Source organism: Rhinolophus hipposideros (genome assembly GCF_964194185.1).
Source record: "Rhinolophus hipposideros genome assembly, chromosome: 2".
NCBI classification, from domain to species: Eukaryota; Metazoa; Chordata; class Mammalia; order Chiroptera; family Rhinolophidae; genus Rhinolophus; species Rhinolophus hipposideros.
In genome coordinates, this window is record NC_138048.1 from 40,850,812 (window position 1) to 40,864,324 (window position 13,513).

General features: G+C 45.8%; 1 protein-coding gene across 2 annotated transcripts in view; it reads left to right on the forward strand.

Moving 5' to 3' along the window:
* Positions 1–12,613: 12,613 nt before the first annotated feature.
* BOC (BOC cell adhesion associated, oncogene regulated) overlaps positions 12,614–13,513 on the forward strand; it is a 74,662-nt gene continuing 73,762 nt past the window's right edge. Inside the window, exon 1 of one of the 2 annotated variants that reach the window (XM_081080330.1) lies at positions 12,614–13,049. The gene's annotated coding sequence lies outside the window, so the exon portion shown is untranslated. The remainder of the gene's footprint in view (positions 13,050–13,513) is intronic. The other variant, XM_081080332.1, reaches the window with a different exon arrangement.

Consider the following 13,513-nt stretch of genomic DNA (forward strand, 5'->3'; position numbering starts at 1 on the left):
GCCACCATTTCTAATTTGGTCAATCATTATTTTCCATCACCTGCACAATCAGATTGGCTGTGCTGTCAATCTATATTGACTCTTAAGACATCAAACAGCTAGTGGCGGGGTAGAGGGGAGAGGAATGTGTGGGGCCAGGATTGGGAAAGAAAGAAATATTACAGGCTGGCAGCTGCAGTTCTTCCTCTCTCTCTTTCACTTCTTTTCCTTTCTTTCTTCAGCAAGTAGCTACTCACTGCCTACCTTATTCCAGAAGTTGTGCAAGGCCTAAAGACTGCAGCCAAGACCTGGCTGCAGGGGTTTCACATCAGGTAGGGAAAATTGAAAACACACCACAATATGAATGGCATGTCCTGCAGCTGAGAAACATGACAGCCTGAAATAGTTCATTATAAAACAACGCAGTAAGAGCTATGATAAGGGAAAGCACCGAGTGATATGGGTCCTTGGATAATAGACACCTATCACAGGCTGAGAAGCTCAGGAGGGTCAGGAGGGCCAGAAGAGTTAACAACTGATCTAAGTTATGCAGGAAAAGTAGGAGTTTGGTGCAGGAGACAGAAAAGGTACTCCAAGCAAGGGCAGCACATACACAAAGACCTAGAGACATGAATGATCCTGGAACATTCTGAAGACGTTCAGTATGGTGAGAGAGGGAATGGGATCAGAAGTAGGGAATGGTAGATCACATTAAGGAGATCCCTGTGACAGGTTTTGTGTGTTTTGCTAAGGAATTTGATTTCATCCTAAAAGTAATGAGGTCACTGAGCAATTTCAAGAAGAGGGAGGGACATGACATGATCACATTTGCCATTTCTAAAGATGTCTCCATCAGGAATGTGGAAAATAGACCAGTGACGGAGGCAGATGAAAGGTAGGAAGATTAATCAAGAGGTGTTTGCAATATTCCACATAAGAAATGAAGGAAGGTCTGGACTAGGGCAGTTGCAAAGGGGACTGAACACGGGTAATGAATTCTGGGAAGACCTTGGATGTGACACTTCAGAAGTTAGTGACCACTGAATGAGAAGAGGGAAGGAAAAAGAGGCTTCAGAGATGATCAGACAGCTGGGTAGGTATGGTGTTGCTCACTAGGGTAGTTTGATTTAAGACTTCTTCCTCTTTTTTTTAACATCAGATATAGAGAAAGAGATGTCTTTCTGCCAAATGAGTGGGGGATTTGCAAATATTACTCATATTCATTGAGGAGGGATCAAATATAAGAAAGTTTCACTGCCATCTTTCCTAGACACCCCCCACCCCCTACCCCGGAGAAGAAAGCAGAGGATCCCAGTCCCAAAGAGGGTAGAAAGTTACGGTTTCAGGTTGTTTTGCGTTTGATGTGTTCAGGCAGTTTCATGGGCATGCAGCCAGCGCAGTAACACAGAGCCCTGCATTCAAAAGGGTCCTTTGCCTGGTTTTAATCTCTGTGGCTGCCATGTTGAAATTCTACCTTTGAATTTGTGTTTTGTAAGTGAAGCTGAACTGGACAATGGCCATGCACAGGAGGCTTGGAGTCTCACTTCACATGTGGATTCTCAGCTGCCCACTCCCTTGATCCCTGGTACCCTGGCCTCCCCCAGCCTTCCTCTCCCCACAGCTGCTTCATGGCCTCAAGTGACTTCTGCCCCTGGTGGGGGACTGGCCTTAAGTGTGCGGAAGGTCAGGATAGGGTTTGAACCCCACTGCATCTCATGGAAGGGCAAGGCAATGGCTGTTCCCACCCGTGCCTGGCAGTTCCCCAGAGCTTTCAGTAGACAACTGGTTTGGGGCCTCTAACACATCCTCTAGTGTGTCTTGGTAGGAAGGTTACAATTCCTTGGGGTTGAAAAAGGAGTTGTGGGTATGAAAAAGGGAGATTGACTTCCCCACTCCTGAATGGGACCCTGCATTTTTATTTTACACTGGATTCTGCAGATTTTTTTTCCTGTCCTGGATGTGTTGGCCAATGGCAGAAAAAGGTAGATAGACTATTCCAACTCATTATACATCCTCTAGGAAACTGGGTCTTTTCTTGTCCTGTCAGAGGAGGAACAAGACATTCTATAGTGTGGTCTCAGAGGGTGCAAAGCAGAGACCAGGTCAGGAATCAGCCCTGTTGCCATAAGCTTTTTGGGAGAGACTCAAGCCCTTTGTTTGTGGGACCAGCTGGGCATGGTCTTGACTCTTGCCAACTGTGGTCAGACAGTCAAGGGCTGGGCTGCACAGACACAATAACCTACAAATCATTTGTAAAGCATACATCTACTTCACAAATGACTGTGCAAGTTCAACTAGCAAAATCTGAATAAGGTAGATGATGGTATCAAATCCATTGATTAAAATATTGTTAAGATACCTTTGATTAAGATATTCCACTTGAACTAATAAAAAAAAAAAGATATTCCACTTGCAACACCATGGAGGGACCTATGCAGGGTATTATGCTAAGTGAAATAAGTCAGACAGAAAAAGACAAATACCATATGATCTCACTTATATGTGGAATCTAAGAACAAAATAAATGAACAAACAAAACAGAAACAGACTTATAGATACAAAGTACAAAATGATGGTTGCCAGATGGGAGGGGTTTGGGGAAGAGGGTTGTGTGAAAAAGGTGAAGGGATTAAAAAGTACAAATTGGTAGTTACAAAATAGTCATGGGGAAGCAAAGTAAGGCATAAGTATAGTCAATGATATTGTAATAACTATGTATAGTGCCAGGTGGGTACCAAACTAATCAGGGGGATCACATCATAAGTTATATGAATGTCTAATCACTATGCTGTATACCTGAAATTAATACACACTAATATTGACTGTCAGCTGTAATTAAAAAATAAAAAGTTTTTTGTTGAGATATAGTACTATATAGTTATGCTGGATGTTGCACTGTAGTTAAGAGGAAACTGGGTGAAGGGTATACAGGATTTCTGTATCATTTCTTACAACTCACGTGAACCTCAAGTTTATCTCAAAATAAAAAGTAGAAAAAATACAGCTAAAAGTCAGTCATATGTTATCACTTCAAAATACCATTGGTTTGTAAATACTAAATACTATATAATAGCCATCCAATTTTGTGTCTAAAACAGATCAGCCTTCCTTGCCTTAGCCAAGAGCCTGGTGTTTGGTTTTAAAATTATGATTCCACTTCAGGCGTGGTATCAGTTATTGTTATCATTTCATCATTCCAGATGACGTGGACCCATTAGGCTTCACCTGCTGTGACAGAGATACTTGATTTTATTAATTCTTCATTCATTCATTCATCCATTTGATATATTTATATATTGGGCACTCACTCTGTAACAGGTATCGGGCTAAGCACTGGGGGGTACAAAGATGAAGCAGGGACTGCCCTTGCACTTGAGGATATTCCGGTCAAGAGAAGTCAGATGGACCCACAGTTACAATTACAATGTTCGTGATAGATGCTACAAAAAAGGTGAAGAGGGCTCCACGGGAGGACAACTGGAGTTGGAGAGGGGAGGTGCAGGCAAGCATTCCTAGAGTAGGTAATGTTAGAGGACAGTCTTTAAAAGTAAGTAGGAGATATGTGAGTGCAAAAGAGAAGAAAGGGCATACATCGGAGGGACTGAAATTGGGCCTTCCAGGAAGCACGCGAAAGTGTGGTGCTCTGCAGAAGGGCAAGGAGATGCTGGAGTACAAGATATGAGTGGGTGGGTGTCACGCAGGGCGGCCTGCGGGGTCTCTGGTCCCGCTCCCCACACAAGAACACAGGATATGGTGAGGCCAAACAGGAACACCCACGGAACCATAGGTAGGGAAGTCATACAACTATATTCTTGCTGGTGGCTGGGTTGGAGACACAGGAAGCAGGAGCCACACTGTTCACAACCCGCCGTGCTAACTGCAATCCGTGCTTGCCAGCCACCATCTTCTTGCTAGCCCCCATTTTCTGTTAGCGTAGCCACAACAGTTATATTAGTGGCCAATGGCTCACTGGTTACAGTTGACGGCCAACTAGCCACAGCTGATGGCCAGCCAATCACAGTTGATGGCCATTTACTACCCGAGTGAGCACCTTTCCATATGAGGCTGAGAGCCTGGAAACTGCACTCCTGGCTCTGTCCCCACACTCCACCCCTACAGGGTCTTGCCTCACAATCTACATGACAAGCGTCTTCTGCGAGGGTCCCTGTGCGAGGAACCTGGAGGTGAATGCAATATCCTGAACACAGCCAGTGTCTCTGGGCACAGCCAGGGTTTCTCAGGGCACCACCAGTCCTTCTGGGCACAGCCAGACTTCCTGGGCTTCTTAGGATACCACCAGTCTTCCCGGACACAGCCAGGGCCTCTCTGGGCACTGCCACTGTCTCTGGGCACAGCCAGACTTCCTGGACTCAGCCAGGGCTCTCAGGGCACTGCCACTCTCTCTGGGCCTCTCAGGGTACCGTGCTGGAACAACAGCGGCTCACAGTCAAGGTGCTTACATATTCTCGATGGCGGCCAGTCAAGACACAAAAGCAAACATCCACCAGTTCCACTACACGGTGGTATGCTCCCAAGCAAATAGTCAAGCGGTCCATTAAATTAGGGATGGATCCCATTCCCCATAGTCCACAGTCATTCACCAGAGCTGTGCATTGGCCCCACAATGTGTCTCCTCTCCGCAGGGCGAGGGCTCCCCAACCCGGGGGTCAGGGCCTCAGTAAGCACTTCCCAGCCCACAGGGCTGCAACGACCTTCGCTTTCTCCGGCCTTTGCTGGTTGGGGAACCATCCACGTCTTCCCACCCCTCCATGGGAGTCCAGCTCTCCAGCAGCTGCTCCTCCTGGTCTTCCAGAGACTGAGTGTTCATACGCACAAACTGCTCCATCGCCCTTCGGAGAGCTTTGGCCGGTACCATACCCTGCTCGCTGCGCCATTTGTCATGCAAGATATCCAGCGGGGTTTCTGGTCCCGCTCCCCACATAGGAACGCAGGATATGGTGAGGCCAAACAGGAACACCCACGGAGCCATAGGTAGGGGAGTCATACCACTATGTTCTCGCTGGCGGCTGGGTTGGAGACACAGGAAGCAGGAGCCACACTGTTCACAACCCGCTGTCCTAACTGCAATCCGCGCTTGCCAGTCACCATCTTGTTGCTAGCCCCCATTTTCTGCTAGCGTAGCCACAACAGTTATATTAGTGGCCAATGGCTCACTGGTTACAGTTGATGGCCAACTAGCCACAGCTGATGGCCATCTACTACCTGAGCCAGCACCTTTCCAGGTGAGGCCGAGAACCTGGAAACTGCACTCCTGGCTCTGTCCCCACAGTGGGCCATCGGGGAACCAGGCTGGAGAAGTGGGCTGGACCCAGGCAGGGACCACTTGTCCCCTATATCCAAGGAGCTGGGAGCCACTAACAAACTTTCAGTATGGTAGTGATATGACTGATCCTGTCTCCATCTCCCGGGAATAGAAAAGACAAGGTGTATGGATTATTTATTTATTTTTAGAAATGAGGAAATCAGTGGGCTGTGTGATTCGTTTTCCTAGTCCTTCCTTATTCCAGGGAGAAGTTTATAGGTAAGATGCTTCTTAAATTAGGCCCAACAAGCCTCAAAGGAGGCCATTTCCTAGCTGATGAATCCCACCCATAGAAGTCAAACAAGATGAAACTGGTTTCCAAATTTGAGCGAGAGAGGTAGTGGGGAGGCTCCTACAACAGCACCACCAGCGCCAGCATCTCTCTCTTCTTCTCAGCCCCCCTCACTTCCTCATGGCCTCACCCTGAGGGCTGCTCCCCAGAACTCAAAGAAGTGGGGTGCGGTGGCGTTAGCATGGGGCTCAGCTGGTTGTTTGTTGCTATGACCAAAAGTCCCAGTAAGTCCCTCGCACTTCACTGAGGAGAAAGAAAATAATACATTGGGAGCAAAAGAAGCCAGCACACTACGTGTCTCTCAGCTTGCAAGGGCAGAGTGGGCATTTGATTGTGCCCTGCTCAGTCCCCCAAACATTGATCCCCCTCCACGTCGTCCTCGGAAGCAACCCCTCGCTAAAACCCTTAGAGGCTGTGTGAGAAACTCCTTCCTTCTTAAATGGCTGACTGAACAAATTTAACGGAGGCTGTTACCCACTGAGTTTGGTATCAAGGCTCTGAGGTCCGCTTCTCTTTGAGTTTTTGCTTTCATCTGGAGTCTCTCGCCCCCTGCCCTCAGCTGCCGTCAGCAGCACAATATCAAACAGCTGGAGTCTGGGCCGCTCCAGGATCCAAGTTTCTCAACCTAACACGCGAGAGGGGGGTGGGTGGAAAACAGATGGAGGTTGTTGAGGATGGTAGGAGTTTCCTGTGGAACTAAATGGGGCCTGTGCTTGTTTCAGAGGATCTGGTATCTTGGAAGAATGGAGTCTCTGAAAACTCAATGTCAACGGACAGAATCTACTTGACTGGGACCTAAGGAGTGTGCAAAAGTCACGCATGCAGCATAGGTCACAGAAATGGCCTTGGGTTACCCTATTTGCCATTTCTCTGTCCTAGCTTCACCTATGACTCAAACTTTTGCTAATATAGCTACCGTTGATGGAGTATCCACCAAGGGTTATATTAAATATATACACAATGAGCCTGGCATGGGAACCGATCAATCAGAACAAGTGCTAGCCATCAGAAACCGGTATCGTTTTGTGTCAGATAGAAGAATATACTGAGAGACTGTGTGCATATATATTATATCTAATTTTCACAGGTAAGGAAATGGATTCAGAGTATCCAAATTCACACAGCTTGGACAAGACAAACCCAGATTTGTCTTCATTTTGCAATCTCACTTTTTTATGTCATCCTCCCCTAGGATACCCTTGTCTGTAGGCAGCCTCAAGGGGATCTAGAGACTGATCTCCTAAAGTCAGCAGAACACATGGCCAGTAGGAATGCCTGAGTTGGCAGCACTGGGCTAGAGAAGTCAGTCCCAGCCAGCTTAACTTGTATGGGGAGTAGATGGCATGGTACCAGGCTCACCTGTAATTCTGCCTGAACCATGCAATTTAGGGTTTAATTACATACTGTCTTGCATTGTTTACTAATTATTGCAAAGGTCAATCTTATACTTTCATTCATCATTCTTCATTCAGTCATCAAATGTTTTGGAGCAACTGTGTACGTGCCTTCTCCAGCAGCCCTGGTGATGCCCAGCGCGGAGAGGTAGATACCTAGTCAATGAGTAGATACCAACTCAATACCTAGTCAATGGCCCACTAAGAGCAAATGATGGTTAAGTTTTCAAATAATAAATCAATGAATTATTTTTTGCATTTATTTTTAAAGTTCATTGAGACTTTGCATTAATAAAAAAAGCTTCATACATTGAACAGCTAGAATTTGAGACTGCCGTTGGGTTCACAACTATTTTATTTCTAGTTCCTCTGATCAAAATAAAAAGTCTTTATCCAAACATTAGTTTGAGTGTATACAAAAGTCAATTCACTAATTACTGTTACTACTGTGAACTTTAGTACTAGCCTTTAACCTTAACATCAGAACTGCATTCTCTTAAGGTATACGAGATCTGACAATTAAGTTTGAGAACTTATTGCAATGATGTTGCTAACCTTTCTTGGTATCAGAGGGAATATTCATTATGAATTTGTACCAACTGGACAATTCACCAAGTTTACTATTTGGAAGTGCTGAAAAGGCTGCATGAAAAGTTAGATGACCTGAAATTTTCACCAACAATTCATGGCTCGTGCATCACGACAATCCACCAGCTCACACGGCACTGTCTGTGAGGGAGTTTTTAGCCAGTAAACAAATCACTTATTGGAACACCCTCCCTACTCACCTGATCTGGCCCCCCATGACTTCTTTCTTTACCTGAAGATAAAGGAAATATTGAAAGGAAGACATTTTGATGACATTCAGGACATCAAGGGTAATATGAAGAAAGCTCTGATGGCTATTTCAGAAAAAGAGTTCCAGAATTGCTTTGAAGGGTGGACTAGGCACTGGCATTGGTGCATAGCTTTCCAAGGAGAGTACTTCGAAGGTGACCATAGTGATATTCAGCAATGAGGTATGTGGCACTTTTTCTAGGATGAGTTCATGAACTTAATTTGTACAATCCTAGGACTCTTCCTTTAGTTACAATTAGTAAGTTACCTTAGCTTTTTGAACACACTTGGATGCCCTTTAAAATAACAGTCATTTGGAAGAAAAGATTCCTCAATGGCTTGACAAAATTCAAGCATCTTCTAAATATGCCTTTATTACTCCACCAAGTAGCCTGTAACTCGTGAAATAGTGTATTGGACTGGAAAAAACCTCAGGTTTTGGAATTAGTACCACAACTTAGTTGTTGGAGATCTTAGCCAAGCTACTTAATTTTCCATATCTATAAAATGGAGATAATCAAACCTACAGCAAAGGGTTCTGGTGGGGATTCGAGATCAAATGTACACAGAGAATCCAACACAGAGGCTGTGAGAGGTTAAAAACATTAGCTTATTTCTCAGAGGGTTGTTGGAAAGGTTAAATAAGGTATCATAAGTATAATAGAGCTCACGTAGTCAGCAATTACTGTTTAACTCTTCCCACTTGGGTTTTGTCTGCACTGTAGTGTATCCTTGGCAGTTTTCTTTTTCTGGTCAGCACTGTCATCCAAACTGGATAATTCAATCAAGTCTCCACTTGGGCCCTGTGTTGGATGATCTCATTGTTGTTGAGATCCAAGAGATGAAAATGTACATTAGAGCCACTAGAGGACGATTTTGCAATACGACCAACCAAAAGCTTTTAAAATGTTATATCTGTTGATCCAAAACTCCTACTCATAGGAATTCACCCTTACGAAATAATCAGAATTATAAATAAAGATTTATGATAAGATATTTAGTCAAGCGTGATGCACGATCCTAACATAAATGGAAACAATCTAAATATATGACAATCAGAGAAGGGTTAAATAAATAACAGTCTTTCTCGTTAATGAAATAGTACACAGCTATTAAAGTCAGACTTTGGAGAAGCTATAATGACATGGGGAAAATAAATTGGAATATATTCGAATGTTAGATTTAAAACATAGGATAACATCTTGTATATACTGTACAATGGATACAATTTTGCAACATATGAAAGTACCAGATAAATCAGTGAAAAAACTGGCTCCTGCCTAGATTACCAAATACATAACAAAATAATAGTGCAAAATATTGAATATCTTCCATTCCTTTCAAATATCTGCCATTCTGATCAATTAGACTCATATGCTAAGTGTAAATGAAGTCACATCTGTATTAATGAGAAACAAAAATAAGAGAGAAAAATGACTAAACAAACACCTTATTCTGTTAACAGGGTTTGAGGTGATTTCCCCCTTCTTTGTGCTTTTCCACATTTTCTAATTTTTTTCAATGAACATATTTTATAATCAGACTTAAATTAAAATGGGGAAAACTATTCTCTTTGTCTACATCTTAGTAATTTCTCAGCACAATCGTCTCCAGATATCTTTCACAACCAGTTCCCTGCTTCTATGATACAGGTTAAGTGTCTGCAGCACACTGAGAAAGGAACACTCCTCTCTCTTTTCATGTCTCTTTTCATTTCATCTTGCACCCAAGAAAGCAAGATGCCAGAGGGAAATCACCATGAACAAGAGTGGAGAGTTGCAGAAAGTACCTTACCACAAGCCCAGACTCTTATCTAATCGTTTGAGATGGCTGAGGGGCCCAAATGCGGTGTGGAGGGTTAGGATAGGGAAACTAATAGAAAGGGGAGGGGAGAATTAAGCAAGGAACTTGCTCCAGGCAAAGGGGGAGAGTTAAGAAATACAATGTTCTTACAGAAGTAATAATAATAAACACAATTATGTTAGTACAATGAGCCATGAAAACAATAAACACATCTGAGATGCCAAGAGTATGCTTGATACTGCGAAGAATTAAGCCTCTCAATTAAGCTGAGATTTTCATTTTATCTAAACTCTATGGGAAAGATGAGCAGCCACATGAACACCCTGAGATGGAGGGAAGTACAAGGCCATGGGTCTTTCTCCTGGCTAAATAGTGTTGGTAAGGACTGTGATCTTCTTTGTTTTCTGCTGTGCTCTGGCTCCTTGACTTAGAGCCCAGGGTGAGACCCAAAGGCACGCACAGAGGGAATGGAGAATCCTGGGAGAAAGTCCTAGGAAGAAGACAATGTGAAAGGGTAAGGGATATATTTGAGATGTTGAGCAATAAATAGTATACAGATGATGCCAAAAAGTGTATACACATTTTAAGAAAGGAAAAAACTGGATTAAAATTATGCTGACGGTCACCCCTTTGAGCACCTCTTGTAATTGCAGAAGTCTAACATGACTTGTATTCATCTTTTGTTATCAGTATATACTGAGTATACATTTGTTATCAATATATTAAAATTACAATTTTAATACAGTTTTTTTTTCTTTCTTAAAATGCGTATACATTTTTTGGCACCCTCTGTATATAGAAATGCTTAAGAATCAATATGAGAACTTCATGCATCATGTTCTCGTTGAAACCCCACATCTCCAGTGGGCATGGCACTTGGAGTCATCTTTGAAAACCAGACAGCTGGGTCCCCTGCTTGGGACTCTGAGGAGAAGGGGTTGTTTTTTCATTGCAGTGGAAGGCTGGCTGACCCATTCCCTTGGGGAATTAAGACTTCTGTACCCAGAGTGGACACCAGTTCTTCGAGTCCTGAATTGTGCCTCCAAAGGAGGACAAAAATAAGGTGGAAGCCAACATGGTCATTGAATGGGGAGAAAACTTGGTCTTGAAGAATATGGGGGGAGAATGTTGGAAATTAAAAGAGAAGGAAAGTGGGGAGGGTGGGAACTGGAGAAGAAAGGAGAGGAAAGAATACAGGTGTGGAGTTCAAAGGGAGAGTTCATAGTCTTTTTCACCTTCTTGTTGAAAATGGATCACACCCTTTATCTATTTGCCACAGAGACAGGCCCACAAATCCAGACACCAGAGCTGAAAGTAAATCAATAAAGAAACTGGAGGGGAAAAGAAAAACAGTACAACTAGGGTTTCCAGGCGGAAATTCCCACCCATTCTCGGGAATTATTTTCAGTTTCCCGTTCCCGAATCCTGAGAAAAGTTGGTCAGGAAACTGGAGAAATCCGGCTCCTTGAACCCAGATGGTTGGTAGTATTGGCCGTCACTTTGTGGAAAGGATTCATCGTGGAAAACAGAAAACAGTTTATATCTCGCGATTCGGGAAGGGAAAGTGAAAAAAATTCCTGAGAACGGGCGGGAATTCCCACCTGGAAACCATACTGAATGAAATGTTTATGTTGCCCTTTTAAACATCTTTTGATTCGGATTCTATTAAAATTATATACTGAGTATAAAGTATGTATTTTTAATGATGAGAAACTAAAGATAACAAAACTAAAGCCCAAAAAGGCTATAGGACTTTATCTAAGTCACACAGAGGCTCCCTGACTCGCAAGACGACTATCCTACAGTGGATGTAACACCCACTCCTGGCCTGCCTGACCAACTCCCAGGACACCTTTCTTCCCACTTTGGAACACTTTGAACAAATGCTTGTCCTTCTGGGCCTTGGAGTCCTCAGCGGCCATATGAGGGGATGTATTGGATGACCCTTCACAATCTGTTTCATCCCTCAAGAATAAGAAGCGGACCCAATTTGCCACCAACTCCGCCTATGTTGGACTTCTAGATATCTTGGAAAAGCGGTTTTTAAAATGTGGCCCTGGATCACCAGCTGCAGCATCACCTGGGAGCTTATTAGAAATGAATTCCCCAGCCCACCCCAGAGCCTATTGAAGCAGAAACTCTGGGGATGGGGCCCAGCAATCTGGGTTTTAATAAGCCTGCAAAGAGTCCTGATGCAGCTCAAGTTTGAGAATGTTTTCTGCCCAACACTAAAAGGAGGGTTTAACACACACACACACACACACACACACGCACACACGCACATGCACACACGCCACTATCTCTCTCTCCCCCGCCCCCTCTCATCCTTTTCCTCGCTCCACGGTCCTGGGATGATGAATGGAGGTCAGAGCGGGGCGCTGTCAACCGAGGACGCGGCAAACCTCCCTCCCCAACCTACCGGGCGGGTCGGGGGAGGTGGCGTGCGGGCTTCCCCGACTGGTTTCCTTGTCATTTTCTCGACAGCCGCTACCCAACTTTTTTTTTTTTTTTTTGGAAGGGACGTTTTTAATAACAAAGTTTGCTGTTAATGGTTTATTCAATAGTTTCTTCGCAGAATATAGCAGACTATTGAGGGGATTGTCAGATAGAGGCGTGGGGAGAGGAGACTGGGCGAGAGGAGGCTATCCTAGGAGAGCAAGGGTCCGAGGTGAAGCTAAAGAGCAAATGGGGGTTCAGGGGAGCCTGCGGGTGTGGGAGAAAAGTAGAGGACATTGCTTTCGGTATGAGAAAGAAGGAGAAGTTCGGGGAGAGCGCGGGGCTAAGGCGCAACAGAAAGAACATGAGTGTTAGAAAAACTGAGTTGGGGAGACTTTTTTTTTTTTTTTCCAGCTTCCTTTCCAAGACATTTTCTTTGCTCCATTTTGCTCCTCCCCCTCCTCCCCGCCTCCTCTGCCCCCTCCACCTCCGCCTCGCGCGGTAATGGGAGGTTCCTAGGCTGGAGAAGCAAAAGAAGGAATTGTTTGCGAGTTCAGTCATCCAAAAACGCTTCTTCCATATGGAGGGGCCGGGTGCGCTGGGCGCGGCGTCCCCTGCCCGGTCCTCCCGCTGCTGCCGCCGCCGCCACTCCCGCTTCCTGCCGCGGAGACCTTGAGCCCGGCCCGCGGGTGTCAGCAGCCGCGCGCACACGCACACACACACACACACACACACACACACACACACACGCACACGCCCGCCGCAGCCGCACGCGCCCGCACGCGCCCTCCCTGCCCGGCCGGCAACTTTTGGGTCCGGGGCTCCTTTGTTGCTCCCCGGCAGCACCTCTCTCGTTTTGTGTGTCCGTGGGTGTCCCTGTGCGGGTTGTGTGCCCGAGCGGCGCGGTGCCGTGTGGCTCTCTCCGCGTCCACCACGCTGGCCCCAGGCCCTGGCTCTTCCTTCCCAGGAGCCAGCTGCACCAGAGGTGAGTCACGTCGCCGAAGTTTGTTTTCTTTTCATAAAAAGTTGTGTTTATTTGTTGGTTTGGGGAGGGGCGGGGGCTGGAGGCGGCCGCAGGCCGGCGATGCCGAGGAAGCGCCAGCGGGTGGCTGATGGGGACGCGCGGGCGCGGGGACGCAGGAGTGGGGACCAGGCGGGCAGCGCGGTGCCAGGGGCGCCTAATCTCGTCCCCGGTGGATGCGCTCGGAACCGTGGTTCCCGGAAGCTCCTTGCGTGGAAGAAGCGCTGGGACAGCCTCCCAAACTTCCCCCGAAGGCTGACACCAGTGCTCTGTGTCCGTGCGCCAGGCGGTGGGGAGAAGCCCAAATGGGGGTCGGCAAATACACAGAGCCACCCAGCAGCCCTCTGGTCCCCTCGGAGGTCAGGGTTTATCGTATTGCCGTTTAAAAAGGAAAACGCTAACACGAGGGACCGAACGGACCCGGAGCG